This window comes from Pongo pygmaeus, chromosome 6 (genome assembly GCF_028885625.2).
Source record: "Pongo pygmaeus isolate AG05252 chromosome 6, NHGRI_mPonPyg2-v2.0_pri, whole genome shotgun sequence".
In the NCBI taxonomy this organism is placed as follows: Eukaryota; Metazoa; Chordata; class Mammalia; order Primates; family Hominidae; genus Pongo; species Pongo pygmaeus.
In genome coordinates this window covers 13,727,841-13,743,373 of record NC_072379.2, presented here as the reverse complement: position 1 = coordinate 13,743,373, position 15,533 = coordinate 13,727,841, and the positions used below count along the sequence as shown (strand labels likewise).

The 15,533-nt window shown below is 52.9% G+C and overlaps 1 protein-coding gene across 5 annotated transcripts in view; it reads left to right on the top strand.

The window, feature by feature from the left end:
* The window catches only part of CLIP2 (CAP-Gly domain containing linker protein 2), a 115,938-nt gene that overhangs the window by 2,576 nt on the left and 97,829 nt on the right, over positions 1 to 15,533 (top strand). For 2 of the 5 annotated variants that reach the window (XM_063668268.1, XM_054495326.2), the window contains exon 2: positions 14,891 to 14,939. The exons of 2 other annotated variants lie outside the window; for them this stretch is intronic. The gene's annotated coding sequence lies outside the window, so the exon portion shown is untranslated. Of the gene's footprint in view, positions 1 to 1,540; positions 1,562 to 14,890; positions 14,940 to 15,533 lie in introns of those variants that run through there. One more of the 5 variants, XM_063668266.1, reaches the window with a different exon arrangement.

The window sequence follows — 15,533 nt, the reverse complement described above, 5'->3', positions numbered from 1 at the left end:
CGATCTTGGCTCACTGCAACCTCTGCCTCCTGGGTTCAAGCGATTCTCCTGCCTCAGCCTCCCAAGTAGCTGGGATTACAGGCATGTGCTACCATGTCCGGCTAATTTTAGTATTTTTAGTAGAGACGGGGTTTCACCATGTTGGCCAGGCTGGTCTCGAACTCCTGACCTCAGGTGATCCACCTGCCTCAGGCTCCCAAAGTGCTGGTATTACAGGCGTGAGCCACTGCGCCCAGCCAGTTCTGCCCTCTTGACACCACCTGCTCTACCTCCACTTCCATACCCAGGGGAGGGAAGCTGCATTTGTGACCCTCAGATTCCCTGCTCATTGGTTCTTGTGAGAACTTCAGCTTTTGTGCAGGTTAAAAAAAAAAGTATATATTAAGTGCTTACTTTGTGGAGAATTGTTCTGAGCTTTTCTGAGACAGCGTCTTGCTCTGTCACCCAGGCTGGAGTGGAGTGGTGCCACCTCGGCTCACTGCAACCTCCACCTTCCAGATTCAAGTGATTCTCCTGCCTCTGCTTCTCAAGTAGCTGGGACTACAGGCCCACGCCACCAAGGCTGGCTAATTTTTTGTAGTTTTAGTAGAGGCAGGGTTTCACCATGTTGGCCAAGCTGGTCTCAAACTCCTGACCTCAAGTGATCCGCCCACCTTGACCTCCCAAAGTGCCGGGATTACAGGCGTGAGCCATCATGCCTGGACTGGTTCTGAGCTCTTTAAATTCATTCCTTCATTTGTGGATATTTTAATAAGGCTGCCTACATCTTACAGATGAGAATATCCTGGCACAAAGAGGTGGCTGTGTCTGCCCTTGATGCATTTGCTAAGCACCTACTGTATGCCTGGGAGGCGTGCTTCCTTCGGTCACACCATTCTACCCACCCTCTTCGGGGTCATGTCCCTGAACAATTATATGATTCTGCCTTCTCAGACACCCATCCCTTTTGCTCAGGTGCAAAGTCCAAACACGCTATCTAGCTTTTAGGGTCCACCCCCAGTTGGTTGTATCTTTCCACTGCAGCTCTCCCCATGCTCCCAGGCTGGGCACACCCAGACTTGCCTCACCTAAGGCTGACGTGGCCCCTTTAGTAAACTGTGAGGAGTGGGCATGGTTTGAGGAGCAGGGCTGGCTTTGAGGGTGGTGTGGGGGTGCCCTCCGATCCCATACCTTTGAGATTATTTTGTTGCAGGGAACAGGAACCTGCTTCAATTAGGTTAAGTGAAAAGGGACTTAAGAGTGGAGAACAGAGAACTTGTGCAGCAAACAATTGGAGGCGACCTGGCCCCCCGGGACCCCGGAAGCTGGCAGGCGGCTCCTCCTCTGGCTTTCCTCTCTGTGGACTGCGGTTTCATTTTTTCGGCCTCTCTCAGCGCATCTGTCCCATCTCCTTCTCCTTTCCCCTACAGGCTCCATCTCCTTGGGTTATGAGCGTGGCTGTGTTGAATGGGGCTGTAGCCTGAGTCCACGGGACCTCCCAGTGGGGGTCTCCTTCATCTTGGGGTGCAGAGAGACACTGATTGGTCCAGCCGGGATGAGGAAGCCCATTCGCCTCTGCTCGGTTGGTGGGGGGCGGGGCGGGGGCAGGTCATGTGGTCTCTGGGGCTGGCACAGCTGGGATAATTGGTTGGCTGCATTGATGATGAAGGTTGTGTGCTAGGTGAGAACCAGCGAATCTGGGCATTCAGGGAGTCATGAGCTGATGGGGGAGGCAGACCTGTGGTCAATTAGCCATATTGTGTCACAGGATGTGGGACTGATCACTTGCAGCATGATTTGTTGGAAGAAACCAGAGTGCACTGATCAGGCCAGTGTGGGGAGGAGAGCACAGGTGGGATGGCCAGGGCTGCCTGCCACTGGCTTCTACTAGCCCTGCCCTGGGACAGGAGGAGGCTCTCTCCTTTCAGGACCTGGAGATTTGGGTCCAACCGGCAGCGTGGGACTCGAGCTTTTTTTTTTTTTTTTTTTTGAGCTGGAGTTTCACTCTTGTTGCACAGGCTGGAGTGCAGTGGCACGATCTCAGCTCACCACAACCTCTGCCTCCCGGGTTCAAGTGATTCTCCTGCCTCAGCCTCCTGAGTAGCTGGGATTACAGGCATACGCCACCACGCCTGGCTAATTTTTGTACTTTTAGTAGCGATGGGGTTTCACCATGTTGGCCAGGCTGGTTTCAAACTCCTGACCTCAAGTGATCTGCCCACCTTGGCCTCCCAAAGTGCTGGGATGACAGGCGTGAGCCACCGCGCCCAGCCGGAGCCTCCTGCCCTGGCTCTTCTCACTGGGCTGCAAGGCTAGGGCCTTTACAACAGAACCAGTAATACGAAACTCATGTTTGCGGAGGAAATGCTTCAAGATGTTAATGAAACGTTTCCCTTCTGAGTAGAAGGCAGAACAGGCCAGATGGTTTTTATTAACGAGGCCTGAATTTAGGACCTTCTCTACTTAGTGGCTTCTGTCTTGACGGAGCGTTTCTTGCTCCATGGCTGGGATCATACCTTCCACTCTAGCCTGAGCCCTGAGCGACACCCACTCCTGATTCATTTCCCTCCTTTGCATTTTTGGCCCCTTGGGATGAGAGGGTGGAATTTCCGGCTCACCAGGAGGAGTGCCTGGTTTTTCAATGTCGCCCCCATCACCCTGAGGTCTCAAGCTGGTCTGCCCTTGCCTGTAGCTAAACCTGGCTGATGCTGCCCTAGCTCCTTTTGGGGGTGCTCCAGCCCCTGCCCACCCCACAATGTGCAGCATTGAGCTTCCAGAAGCTTTTACTAAATTGGGAAGACATCCGCCCTGCTTCCTGACAATGTAAACAATATCAGCCCTTTCCAGAAACATTTCAAGGCCAGACACTTTGATGCCTAGTGGAGCTGTTGGCTGGACAACGGCTGCATATTGATCTGAAGGTTATGCAGGGAGGCTGGGCTCTGGTGTGGTGGGTGGGGTAGTCTGAAGGGCTTCCTGGAGGAATAGAACTGGGGCTAGGTTTTGTTTTGTTTTGTTTTGAGACAGGGCCTGGCTCTGTCACCCAGGCTGGAGTGCAGCGGCGTGATCTCGGCTCACTGCAGCTTCGAACTTCCAGGCTCAAGCCATCGTCCCACCTTAGTTAGCCTCTCTAGTAGCTGTGACTACAAGTGCATGTCACCATGCCCAGCTAATTTTTATATGTTTTTGTAGACAGGATTTCACCGTGTTGCCCAAGGTGGTCTCAAACCCCTGAGATCAAGCGATCCTCCCACCTCGGCCTCCCAAAGTGCTAGGATTATAGGTGTGAGCCACTGCACCCAGCTGGGGCTGAGTTTTGAAGCATAGGTGGGCTTGAGGCAGTTAAGGAGGGCATTCATGATGGGGCAAAGGGACAAAAGTCAAGAAGCTGGGGCAGCAGGGAGTGGAGTGTCTGTCTGGGGGCTCAGTGAAGAACCCACCATTCTCCCACATTGAGTGTGAAGTTGGGGGAATTATACTGGCGGCGGGGAGAAGTAACGTTGGGTGTCTGGGTTTTTTGCCACCTGGTACCTTTCTACTTCTGCTAGGCTGTTGCCTTTTGTAATGTAGGCTGTTCCCTGCACAAACCTATTCATTCGTTTCTTTACTTTGCTCACGTTCAGCTTCTTTGGAGCCAGGCGCCACAGAGGAGAGGGAAGACCTCTGAAAGGGGCTTGTGTGTTCTTCGTCTGGTTCCAGAAAGGACTTGAGGTGATTTACAAAGATAAACACAGTATAACCAGATTAAAAGTAAATGAGAAAATTAGGCCAGGCATCAGGGCTCACGCCTGTAATCCCAGCACTTTGGGAGAGCAAGGAGGGAGAATCACTTGAGCCTAGGAGTTTGAGACCAGCCTGGGCAACATAGCCAGACTTCATCTCTACAGAAAATTAAAAAATTAGCTGGGTGTGGTCCCAGCTACTCTGGATGCTGAGGCAGGAGGATCTCTTGAACCCAGGAGTTTGAGTCTGCAGTGAGCTATGATCGTGCCACTGCACTCCAGCCTGGACGACAGAGTGAAACCCTGTCTCCAAAAAAAAAAAAAAAAAGCGTTTTTATAGAGGTAATCAAGTTCAAATGAGGTCATTTGGGCCCTCATCTAATATGACTGGTGTCCTCATCCAATATGACCATTGTCCTTGTAAGAAAAGGACATTTGGACACAGGCATGTTCAGAGGGAAGACCACAGGAGGACACAGGGAGAAGACAGCCATCTACACGCCAAGGAGAGAGACCTCTGAAAAAAACAACCCTGCTGTGCCCAGCACAGTGGCTCAAGCCTCACGCCTGTAATCCCAACACTTTGGGAGGCCGAGGCAAGCAGATCACCTGAAATCAGGAGTTCAAGACCAGCCTGGCCAACATAGTGAAACCCTGTCTTTACTAAAAATACAAAAATTAGCCAGATGTAGTGGCACGCACCTGTAATCCCAGCTACTCGGTAGGCTGAGGCAGGAGAATCACTTGAACCTGGGAGGCATAGGCTGCAGTGAGCTGAGATTGCCACACCGCACTCCAGCCTGAGCAACAGAGTGACACTAAGAGGGCTGAGCAAGATGACTCACGTCTGTAATCCCAGCACTTTGGGAGGCTGAGGCAGGCAGATCACGAGGTCAGGAGTTCAAGACCAGTCTGGCCAATGTGGTGAAACCCTGTTTCTACTAAAAAGACAAAAAATTAGCCAGGTGTGGTGGTACGCACCTATAGTCCCAGCTACTCGGGAGGCTGAGGCAGGAGAATTGCTTGAACCTGGGAGGCGGAGGTTGCAGTAAGCTGAGATCGCGTCACTGCACTCCAGCCTGGGCGACAGAGTAAGACTTTGTCTCAAAAAAGAAAAAAAAAGAAGCGAAAAGAAAAAGAAACCAACCCTGCTGATACCTTGGCCTTGGACTTCCAGCCTCCATAGCTGTGAACCCTACATCTCTGTTGTTTAAGGCACCTAGTCTGTGGTCCTTTGTAATGACAGCCATAGCAGACTAATACAGTCCCTAAGACCAGCATTTGTTCCCTTGCAGACACCATCGTCCCCAGTTACTTGCTGATCAGCAGTGGGTCGCCTTTCTGATGCAGGTATCTGGGCTCCTGGCTTGCTGCTCCGTCCCTTCTCCTTGGAGTCTGTGTCCTCAGTCAGCTTGGGCCTGGGGTACAGGGGAAGAGATGCGTCTGTACAGCTGCAGAATCCTGGTGTGAGCTCAAGAGAGCCTCTAAGGGCAGCTGTGCCAACAAGAGCAGGGACTGGCTGGGTGTGGTAGCTCACACCTGTAATCCTAGCACTTTGGGAGGCCAAGGCAGGAGGATTGCTTGAGCTCAGGAGCTTGAGACCAGCTTGGGCAACCTAGCAAGGGCCCACGTCTACAAAAAATAAGAAAAAAATAACTGGGCATGGTGATGCCTGCCTGTAGCGCCACTGGATGGGAGGAGCTGAGGCAGGAGGATTGCTTGAGCCTGGGAAGTTGAGGTTGCAGTGAGCTACGATTGTGCCACCACCCTCCAGCCTGGGGGACAGAGCAAGACCCTGTCTCAAAAAAAAAACAAAGAAAAACAAAAAAAAACCAACTGAATAACAAAACAAAAGCAGGGCCCCCCCTTCCTCTTTGAGAGGAAGCCTCAGCCTCTGTCTACTTGAACCCCTCCAGTGATGGGGGGCTTACTGCCTGTTCCTTTGTTTGTGGGAACTACCCCTGGGAACACTCCATGCCTTGTGTGCTTGGGGGACCAGCCTTTCCAGCATGACCTGTCAGTCAGAATGTTGATCTGCTTCTCTCTGTCCTTCCCAGAGATAGCTCCAAGCAGGCTAGGTGAATATGGCGATGGGGTGTGAACAAGGCATTGTAAGAATCCAACTCAATGTGAGGAGGATGAGAGTAGCAGAGGAGGGCATTTTTTTCTTTTTTTTTTTGAGACGGAGTCTCGTTCTGTCATCCAGGCTGGAGTGCAGTTGTGCCATCTTGGATCACTGCAACCTCCACCTCCAGGGCTCAAGTGATCCAGAGGAGGGCATTTTAATGCGTTCGTATATTCACTAAACATGTATTTTTGAGCTCCTCTATGGGCCGGGTGCTGTCCTAGGTACCGAGAGCCCAGCAATGAACAAGATATGCAAAGATCTTGCCCTCCTAAAGCTGCACTCACGATTTGGTGCAGTGCTCACGCCTGCAAATCTCAGTGCTTTGGGAGGCCAAGGCAGGAGGATCACTTGAGTCTAGGAGTTCGAGACCAGCCTGGGCAACATAGTGAGACCCTGTCTCTTATTTTTATTTATTTACTTTTTTTTGAGACACAGTTTCACTCTGTTGCCCAGGCTGGAATGCAGTAGCGTGATCTCAGCTCACTGTGACCTCCACCTCTGGGTTCAAGCAATTCTCATGCCTCAGCCTCTCCAGTAGCTGGGATTACGGGTGCCTGCCACCACACCCTGCTAATTTTTTTTTTTTTTTTTTTTTGTATTTTTAGTAGAGACAAGGTTTTGCGATGTTGATCAGGCTGGTCTTGAACTCCTGATCTGAGGTGATCCACCCACCTCGGCCTACAAGTGCTGGGATTACAGGCATGAGCCACCACACCTGGCCCCTGTCTCTATTTTTATTTATTTTATTTTATTTTATTTTATTGAGACAGAGTTTCACTCTGCTGTCCAGGCTGGAGTGCAGTGGCGCGATCTCGGCTCACTGCGGCCTCCACCTCCTGGGTTCAAGCGATTCTCCAGCCTCAACCTCCCGAGTAGCTGGGATTACAGGCACGTGCCACCACACTCGGCTAATTTTTTGTATTTTTAGTAGAAATGGAATTTCACTGTGTTGGCCAGGCTGGTCTCAAACTCCTGACCTCAGGTGATTGCCACCGCCAGCCTCGGCCTCCCAAAATGCTGGGATTACAGGCGTGAGCCACCGTGCCCGGCCTGTCTCTATTTTTAAAAAATGTTTAAGTAAAAAAGTTGCACCCAGTGAGAGGAAGGGCATTCTAGGAACCCGGCATGGCACGTGCAAAAGCCTGGACGTGTGATCTAGTGGATATGAGTGTGGGTGGGTGTCTGTGGCTTTCAGCCAGAATTCGATGACTAACACGCAGTTCCCTTTCTGGAAGCAACAAAAGAAAAAAACTGATATTGAGGCCAGGTACGGAGGCTCATACCTGTAATCCCAGCACTTCGGGAGGCCGAGGCAGGATGATCACTTGAGCCCAGGAGTTGGAGACCAGCCTGGGCACCTTGGCAAAACCCTGTCTCTATACAAAATACAAAAATTAGCCAGGTGCAGTGTCTATAATCCCAGCTACTCAGGAGGCTGAGGTGGGAGGATTGCTTGATCCCAGGAGTTTGAGGCTGCAGTGAGCTGTGATCGTGCCACTGCATTCCAGCCTGGGCAACACAGTAAGACCCTGTCTAAATAAATAAATAAATAAATAAATAAATAAATAAAGGCCCTGCCTTGAAGGCTTATTAGTGATTGTCCTAATCCCTGGGCCACCAAGTTCTGTTCCTTCTCCATCCTCCCCACCCATAGTAGTGTGCTGGGCTGCCCCTCAGGGGCATAGCAGGTGCTCATGGCCTGCTGGGTTCATCTTTTCTCCAAGCCACCACACCCTGGAGTGGACCCTGGTTTGCACCCTGTCCCCTCTGGCTGGGGCCGCTTATGCCACTCAGGGACCAGGCCTGAACCTCAGTGGGCTCAGCCTCTCCCCCAACCCTTGCCTGCAGGAGAAGGTGTGGGAGTGAGAGCACCCTGGGGTGCTGACTCAAGGCCCTTCTTCTTCTTCTTCTTCTTTTTTTTTTTTTTTTTGAGATGGAGTTTCGCTCTCGTTGCCTAGGCTGGAGTGCAATGGTGCGATCTCAGCTCACCGCATCCTCCACCTTCCGGGTTCAAGCAGTTCTCCTGCCTCAGCTTCCCAAGTAGCTAGATTACAGGCATGTGCCACCATGCCCGGCTAATTTTGTATTTTTAGTAGAGACAGGGTTTCTCCATGTTGGTCAGGCTGGTCTCGAACTCCCGACCTCATGTGATCCACTTGCCTTGGCCTCCCAAAGTGCTGGGATTGCAGGCGTGAGCCACTCCACCCAGCTTTTTTTTTTTTTTTTTAGACAGAGTTTTGCTCTTGTTGCCCAGGTTGGAGGGCAGTGGCGCAATCTCAGCTCACTGCAACCTCTGCCTCCTGGGTTCAAGCGATTCTCCTGCCTCAGCCTCCCTGGGAGCTGGGAATTCAGGCATGCACCACCACACCTGGCTAATTTTTGTATTTTTAGTAGAGATGGGGTTTTGCCAATTTGGCCAGGCTGGTCTCCAACTCCTGACCTCAAATGATTCACCCGCCTTGGCCTCCCAAAGTGCTGGGATTACAGGCATAAGCCTCCGCACCTGACCTCTTCCCACCTTTCGTAGTCTCCAGCATCTATTATTCCCCCCTGTATTTTCATGTATACCCACTGTTTAGCTTCCACTTACAAGTGCGATCATGTGGTATTTGATTTTCTGAGTTGTTTCGCTTGGGATAATGGCTCCCAGTTCCATCCATGTTGCTGAAAAAGACATGATTTCATTCTTTTTTTTTTTTTTGAGACGGAGTCTCGCTGTGTCGCCCAGGCTGGAGTGCAGTAGGGCCATCTCAGCTCACTGCAAACTCCGCCTCCTGGGTTCATGCCATTCTCCTGCCTCAGCCTCCCGAGTAGCTGGGACTACCGGCGCCCGCCACCACGCCCGGCTAATTTTTTTGTATTTTTAGTAGAGACGGGGTTTCACCATGTTAGCCAGCATGGTCTCGATCTCCTGACCTCATGATCCGCCTGTCTCAGCCTCCCAAAGTGCTGGGATTACAGGCATGAGCCACCGTGCCTGGCCTGATTTCATTCTTTTTGATGGATGAGTGGCATTCTGTGGTAGACATATACCGCATTTTCTTTATCCAGTCCTCCCTTGACGGACACATATGTTGATTCCATATCTTTGCTCTTGTGAATTGTGCTGTGATCAACATACCAGTGCTGGTATCCTTTGGAGAGAATGAATCATTTTCCTTTGGGTAGATGGCAATTAGCAGGGTTGCTGGATGGAAGGGCCGTTCTATGTTCAGTTCTTTGAGAAATCTCTGCACCATTTCTCATAAAGGTTGTACTAATCTACATTCTCACCAACAGTGTATACGCATTCCCTTTCCTCCACATCCTCTCCAACATGCATTGTTTTCAGGCTTTTGCATAATAGCCAGTCTGACTGGTGTAAGATGGTATCTCATTGTGATTTTAATTTGCATGTTCTGATGATCCGTGATGCTGGGCATTTTTTATATGGTTCTTGGCCGCTTGTATGTCTTCTTTTGTATCCACTCTTTTTATGTCCGACTTCTTTCACTCGAGATTGTAATTACAAGGTTCTTACACATCATTGCATGCAGTTGGCATTCATTCATTCTCATTGCTATATGTTATTCTATTGTGTGAACAAACCACAACTTATTTACTTATTATTATCATTATTATTATTATTATTGAGATGGAGTCTTGCTCTTGTTGCCAGGCTGCAGTACGATAGCGTGATCTTGGCTCACTGCAACCTCCACCTCCAGGGTTCAAGCGATTCTCCTGCCTCAGCCTCCCGAGTAGCTGGGATTACAGGCACCCGCCACAACGCCCGGCTAATTTTTTTTTTTTTTTTGTATTTTTGGTAAAGACAGAGTTTCACCATGTTGGCCAGGCTGGTCTCAAACTCCTGACCTCAGGTGATCTGCCCACCTCCGCCTCCCAAAGTGTTGGGATTACAGCCGTGAGCCACCACGCCTGGCATTTTTTGTTGTTGTTGTTGTTGTTGTTGTTGTTTGTTTTTTTGAGACAGAGTCTTGCTCTGTTGCTAAGACTGGAGTGCACTGGGGTGATCTCGGCTCACTGCAGCCTCTATCTCCCGGGTTCAACTGATCCTCCTGCCTCAGCCTCCCAAGTAGCTAGGATTACAGGTGCCCTCCACCACGCCAGGCTAATTTTTGTATTTTTAGTAGAGATGGGGTTACACCATGTTGGCCAGGCTGGTCTCGCACTGCTGGCCTCAAGTGATCCACCCACTTTGACCTCCCAAAGTGCTGGGATTACAGGCATGAGCCACCATGCCTGGCCTTATTGACTCATTCTAATGGTAATGGATGTGTGGGTTATTTTCAGCGTTGGACCTTTTTCTGTGGCTGGTGGTTCTGAGCATGCCAACTCTGTGTGTGTGTCCAGCTCCCACGAGACAGACAGGCTGGGCGTTCCCAGCGCCCTGTGGTCCTTCAGGCTGTTGGCAGGGCAAGGAAGATGCCTCCTTTATTTTTTATTTTTTTTATTTTAAAAATTTTTTTGAAATAGAGTCTTACTCTGTCACCCAGGCTGGAGTGCAATGGCGCGATATCGGCTCACTGCAACCTCCGCCTCCCTGGTTCAAGCGATTCTCCTGCCTCAGCCTCCCAACTAGCTGGGATTACAGGCACACACCACCACGCCCAATTAATTTTTGTATTTTAGTAGAGATGGGGTTTCACCATGTTGGCCAGGCTGGTCTCAAACTCCTGACCTCAGGTGATCCACACGCCTCAGCCTCCCAAAGTGCTGGGATTACAGATGTGAGCCACCAGGCCTGGCCAGAAGTTGCCTCATCTGAAACTGAGGAACCACAGCCCTGAGCTCGGACATAGTAAGAAAGGTAGCGTGTGGGACCGGAACCCGGGCTTCTAGACTCAACCCTTGCTTTTCTCCCAGCTGCAGGTGCCAGAGAAGTTGGGGTTTGACTGGGGCACTTGGCCTGGGTCTGTCCTGCCCTGCTCAGCCCAGGAGCCCAGAGCCCTGCACTGTGTAAACCTGGTTCGCACTATCCACTGTGGTCTTGCCTGTTTGAAGCCACGTGGGCTTGTGGAGCCTGGGTTCCAGCCCCGGATCTGCTGTGATGCTGGGGCAAGGCCCCATCCCCACGCTGGCTCTCAGCTGTTCCCACTATCTGGATGGCCGCCAGGCCAATGGGTGCTCTCAGGGCAGCTCGGGATTTATCCCCACACCATTCTTCTTGGGGCTCCCTCGTACCCCTACTGCTGGCCAGCAGCTGTGTGAGTGTTGCCTGCACAGCTGGGGCTGCACCTCCCCGCGGGCCTGGCAGAGAAGACTGACCAAGTATGGGTGGAGACAGCAGTACAGACAGCCGGGCACCCTCCCGTCAGCTCTCCCAGGCCCGAGGGATAGTGGGTATAAGGCTCAGAGCTTCAGCTTCCGCCTCAGAGCCGGCAAGACTCACAGGGAAGGGGCCGTCCAGCCCTGCCCTCTGCTTGCCCTGGTCAGGGAGGATGTGGAGACTCTAGCTTCACCGCTGGGTGACCTAAGTCAACCTTCTCAGATTCCCTGAGCCTTGGGCAAATGCAAACAAAGCCGTGTGGGATGGATGGGCAGTGGGGCCCGTGGAGCAGGTGAGGTGCCAGCCTGGAGTGGTGTTACACCCAGGACCCCCTGCTGGATTCTGCATGGTGCAGGATTGGGGTGGGACTGGCATTCTAGTGCATGTGTGGGCACTGGGGTGCTTGGCAGGGCAGGGCAGGGCTTGGGGAGCCCCCTTCATGCTCAGAGAAGGGCTCACCATTGGCTCAGAAAGCCAGGCCTGGCATTGAGCATTTTGGGGTCCTCTCTGTTGGGGGCTTGCCTCTTGGTGGGTGCGCAGTGGGGATAATGTTTCCTTCTCCTCCCCTTGTGTCTCTCTTTTTTTTTTTTAGAAATAGGGTCTTAGGTCAGGCTCGGTGGCTCACGCCTGTAATTCCACCACTTTGGGAGGCCAAGGCGGGTGGATCACCTGAGGTCAGGAGTTCGAGACCAGCCTGGCCAACATGGTGAAACCCCGTCTCTACTAAAAATACAAAAATTAGCCAGGTGTGGTGGCACACTCCTGTAGGCTTAGCTACTTGGGAGGCTGAGGCACTAGAATCGCTTGAACTCAGGAGGCGGAGGTTGCAGTGAGCCGAGATTGTGCCACTACACTCCAGAATGGGTGACAGAGTGAGACTCGGTCTCAAAAAAAAAAAAAAAATAGGGTCTTGCTCTGTGGCCCAGGATGGGGTTCAGTGGCATGCTCACAGATCACAGCTCACTGCAGCCTCAAACTTCTGGGCTCAAGCAATCCTCCCGCCTCAGCCTCCTAAGTAGCTGGGACTACAGGTGTGTGTCACCATGCCTGGCTAATTTTTTTTTTTTAAATAGGAGGTGAGGTCTCACCGTGTTGTCCAGGCTGGTCTTGAACTCCTGGCCTCAAGTTATCCTCTTGCCTTGGCATCCCAGAGTGCTAGGATTGCAGGTGTGAGCCACCGTACCTAGCCTATCTTTATTTTTCTTTTAAAAAAAATGATTAAGAAGCTGGGCACAGTGGCTCATGCCTGTAATCCCAGCACTTTGGGAGGCCAAGGCAGGCGGATCACCTGAAGTCAGCAGTTCAAGACCAGCCTGGCCAACATAGTGAAACCCCATCTCTACAAAAATACAAAAATTAGCTGGGCATGATGGCAGGTGCCTATAATCCCAGCTACTCGGGAGGCTGAGGCCGGAGAATGGTTTGAACCTGGGAGGTGGAGGTTGCAGTGAGCTGAGATCACGCCATTGCACTCCAAACTGGGCGACAGAGGGAGACTCTGATAAAAAAAAAAAAAGAAAAAAAAGTTTAAGAAATCTGTTAGATATTCAAAGGAGTAGACAGGGTACATTGAACACCCATGTGCATCCCATAGGGCTAGGAAACAAACCTTAGAAATATAACAAAAGCTGGGCATGGTGGCTGATGCCTGTAATCCCAGCACCCTGGGAGGCTGAGCCAAGAGGATCGCTTGAAGCCAGGAGTTCAAGACCAGCCTGGGCAACATAGTGAGATCCTCTCTCTACATAAATTAGCCAGGTATGGTGGCATACACCTGTGGTCCCAACTACTCGGGAGGCTAAGGAGGGAGGATCACTTGAGCCTAGGAGTTCGAGGCTGCAGTGAGCTATGATTGCATCACTACACTCTTGCCTGGACAACAGAGGGAGACCCTGTCTCCAAAAATAAATAAATAAATGAATGAATAAATAAATAAATAAAGTCCCCAGTTACCCCACCCCAGTCCCCTCCCACCACCAAACCACCCCTCCCTGCTCTTACAATGGAGTTCATCCTGTGGGTGCCTCCAGGGCAGGCAGGCCAATTGCCAGGGAGGACCCTCTAGGGGACCATCCATGCCTCCACTGTACACTCACGTTCCCTGTCCAGCCCAGGCACTGTGCCATCTGTGCCTACCCACCCACTGCTCTGCCCCCTCTCCAATACTTGGCATTGCCAGGCCTTTTGACTTACCCATTGGATGGGGCACCTTGGGTTTGCCTTTTCCTGTTCCTGGGGAGGCCCAGCAGCTCTCTGTCTCTCAGCTGGTGGGTTGTGCAGCCTGGCCTTCCCCGCAAAGCCTCGTCCCATTCCTGCCCACCTGTCACTGGGTTGCCCTCAGGTTGGTGCCCTGTGGTTCCTTTGAGTTCTCTGCTGCAGCCCCTACCTCCCCCCGCCTCCCTCCCAGTGTCCCCTCTCTGTCCCAGATAAGGCCTCATTTTGTTTGTTGTTTGTTTGTTTGTTTTTGAGACAGAGTTTCACTTTGTTGCCCAGGCTGGAGTGCAATGGCACCATCTCAGCTTACTGCAACCTCTGCCTTCTGGGTTCAAGTGATTCTCCTGCCTCAGTCTCCCAAGTGGCTGGGATTACAGGCGCGTGCCACCACGCCCAGCTAATTTTTCTATTTTTAGTAGAGATGGGGTTTCACCATGTTGCCCAGGCTGGTCTTGAACTCCTGACCTCAGGTGATCCTGCTGTCTTGGCCTCCCAAAGTGCTGGGATTACAGACGTGAGCCACCGCACCTGGCCACATTTTAGGGATCTGCTTCCATCTCAGCAGCCCCCAGCTGGCTTCTCTCCCTGCGCCCCAACCCCCCCGCCCCTGCTGCCAGTTCACCATCATCCTCAGCTCCCAGAGCGGTCTTGCTGGTGTGCTTGTCTGATCGTGGGGGACCCCTGGCTTGGAGTCTCTCTGCGGCCCCACATCCCCTCAGCCTGATTGCTGGGGCATGTCCGGGAGACCCTGCCTGTCTCTCATACTCTCTAGATCCCCCCCCTGCCTTCCAGCCCCACCAGATCCTTGTGTGTTGGGTGGACCTGGCAGAGTGTGGTCAGCTTCCCTTGCCAGATCCCAGACCCTCTGCCCCGCAGGTGCTCCCTGCCCAGGCTCCCGGTTACGGGGCCCTTGCTCCTCCGAGAGGTGCTTTTGTGCCTGGCGCCCTAGGGCTTGCGGCATGTGGGCAGGGGCTGTGCTGAGCCTACCTCTGGGGCCTGATTGTGGGGACTGCGGGTTACACCTCAGGAAGTGTGGGCATGACTGCCCCAGCTGCTGGGACCCCCGATGGCCCTGGAGAGAGTGGGCTCTGGTGAAGGCTGGACGTGACCCACCCCAGCCAGCAGCAGCGTCCCTGCCAAGCACCTGCCCCTCCGGGAGTCAGCCACGTCCGGGGTCTCTGCAGGCGTGCCCGCTTCCTGGCTCCCGCCTCCCTCGCCCCAGGATGAGGCTGGCCCGCCAAACCGAGATGGGCTTTCCACTGCTCTATTTGGCACCCGTCCCCCTCTGCTGGGGCCCTGATTGGCAGAGAGTTCCGAGGCTGCAGCCCGCCATCCCCGGGCAGCTGAAATGGAAGCCGTGAAATGCAGCCGGGGCTTGTCTCCGGGAAACGGCAGCGGAGGGTGGCACAAAAGGGGGCCTGTTGGTCTGAATGCCACCCCGCCCTCGCCTGTCCGTCCTGTGCACCAGGGCCTCCAGACAGTAGTGACAGTCCCCTTCCAGAGCAGCCGGGCACACTCCTGGGGTGTCTTCTCTGCCTCACTCCCAGGAAGTGGTGACACTTGTACCCCATTTTACAGGTAATGAAACTGAGGCTCTCTCTGGGCCAAGGACTCACAGCCACTCGGGGTAAGTCTGGGGTTTGGAGCTGGGACTGCGCCAGGCTTCCCTGCCTCCCACGTCGGCCACAGTGTGGCCAGAGGCCAATTTATCATCAAGTCCCGGCGTTTTCCAAGAATCCCTCTCTCTTTCTCTGTCCCACCAGCGCAGCTGAGTCACACGAGGGCAGGTGGCCTCCCCCTTCTTCCTGTTCGCTATTCTCCCCTCTCCCCTTCCGGGTGTTCCTCAGGGACAGGGGGGCTGCTCCCCCTCTGCACCCTTCTCCCCCTCCCACAGCAAGGGTGGCCGGTCCTGACTGAATGCCGCCTTGGTTCTCCTCTCCTGCCAGCTCTTTGGTTTCCTTTGTGAGCCGTGGCAGGCTGACGCTGTCCCCAGAGGCCAGGGGGCTCACAAATGTTATTCCAGGGCTGGGCTGGGCGGGATGGGAGGTAGGGAAGGGCCAGACCCGGGTCTGATTCCAGGACAGCCACTTAGCAGTGTGTGACTTTGAGTCCCCGAACTTCTCTGCACTCGGGAAGCTCCACCTGTCAGAGGACTTCTGCCTTGTCCAGGGGCTGGGGAGGACATGAGGCCACATTCGTGCAAAGCCTTGTAGACACTAGG